We start from the raw sequence: 1,423 nt of genomic DNA on the forward strand, positions 1-1,423 counted from the left end.
TTATTTCAAAAATTTCATCAAATATAAAATGCTGTAATTTCTGTTGGAGTCTTTTTACTGGCATAAATAACTTTATTTGAATCTGCTCAACCATGAAGTCTCTGTGGTCTAATGGTTATGACGCTTGTCTTTGAAAGCGAGAGGTCACAGGTTCGAATCTCGTCAGAGGCATTTTAATACACAAATTAGCCTATTTATTCATTTATTTATACGACTAAATTCGTTGAGAGCTTTGCTGCACGATGTATTATTTGGTCTTTATTCGAACACTGCATTTAACTTTCTTTGATGATTTATATATATACAGTCGAGTCCGCCAAAGTCGACTCTGTTTATGTCGAAAATTCGCGTCAGTCGAATTCTTGAAAAAGTCCCAATTCTTTATTACTGTGTAAATTGTTTGTTTAATTCGAATTTTTATAAGTCTCGGCTATATCGACATAATTTTCAGGTCCGGATAGGCCGATTTTAAAGTAATTTCAACCTTTTTTGGCCCTTTAGTACTGTGTGCATAAATATTTCCTTTGTTTTAAACTAACGACCGATCGTCTATATGCATGCAGCAAGAGTAGAATTATTAGTAAAAACATAATGATTTAAGCAGGATAAGCCTAGTTTGTAGTAGGCCCATAATCACCATTTTCTATTACAGCGGTTAAACATAGGCTAATACAGTTCTGTGTCTTAACAACGGAACGCCGCCGGTGTCACGAAAATTTAGGTACAATCGAGAAATTAGGTACCATACCTAAATTCTCGTTTAAGCGAAAAGTTTGGGTTTGTCGATAAATTAAGTTCCACTCTTATTTTATGGCCCTTTAGTATAGTGCACACATATTTCCTTTGTTTTAAACTAACGACCGATCGTTATTAATGAGGTGAACTTGTATTTTTAACAAAAACTGTGAAAATAACCAGAAAATATACGATTTTGAATGTTTTTTAGTCTTGTTAATGATTCAAATCGCGTGCGCAAAAGACTACGACGCTGACCTAATTGTCTTCACTGCTACAACAGCAGTGTGAAGATTGTCTTTGTTACCGCCTTTTTGCAGTCAGGCTTTGCATCGTGACGTATGAGTGCTCTTCTATTTTCCGCCAATCAGAGTAGATACATGCCCAGAGTGGGAAAACAAAATATCAAAAAGATGGGTAGCGGTATGCTAAAGTTACTGTATTAGCTGATGGACTTTTTTAGACTTTGTCTGTGTTTTGTTCTTTACTTTGACTGTGCAATTTGAAATCGTTTTTATGGGACCCGCATGAAAGTATTGTAGTTGTTACTTTTTATTGCTTATCATATTAATCAGAGTTGTTTGTTGCACTTTTGCCTTTCTTGTCCTTTCGTTTTAATTACATGATTAATGAATAAATTCAATCCAAACTAATCAAAATTGATTAGAAATTGAAATATATATATATA

At 34.0% G+C, this 1,423-nt stretch overlaps 1 protein-coding gene and 1 non-coding gene across 2 annotated transcripts in view; both read left to right on the top strand.

The window, feature by feature from the left end:
- Positions 1 to 1,423, top strand: part of LOC117122772 (discoidin domain-containing receptor tyrosine kinase B-like) — a 12,480-nt gene that overhangs the window by 1,006 nt on the left and 10,051 nt on the right. The window lies entirely within an intron of this gene.
- On the top strand, positions 98 to 171 carry Trnaq-uug. The gene has a single exon. It is a non-coding gene; the product is annotated as a tRNA-Gln (tRNA).

The sequence above is a fragment of the Anneissia japonica genome, unplaced genomic scaffold, assembly GCF_011630105.1.
Source record: "Anneissia japonica isolate Jap-2015-1 unplaced genomic scaffold, ASM1163010v1 scaffold288142_len361356_cov169, whole genome shotgun sequence".
Taxonomy (NCBI): domain Eukaryota; kingdom Metazoa; phylum Echinodermata; class Crinoidea; order Comatulida; family Comatulidae; genus Anneissia; species Anneissia japonica.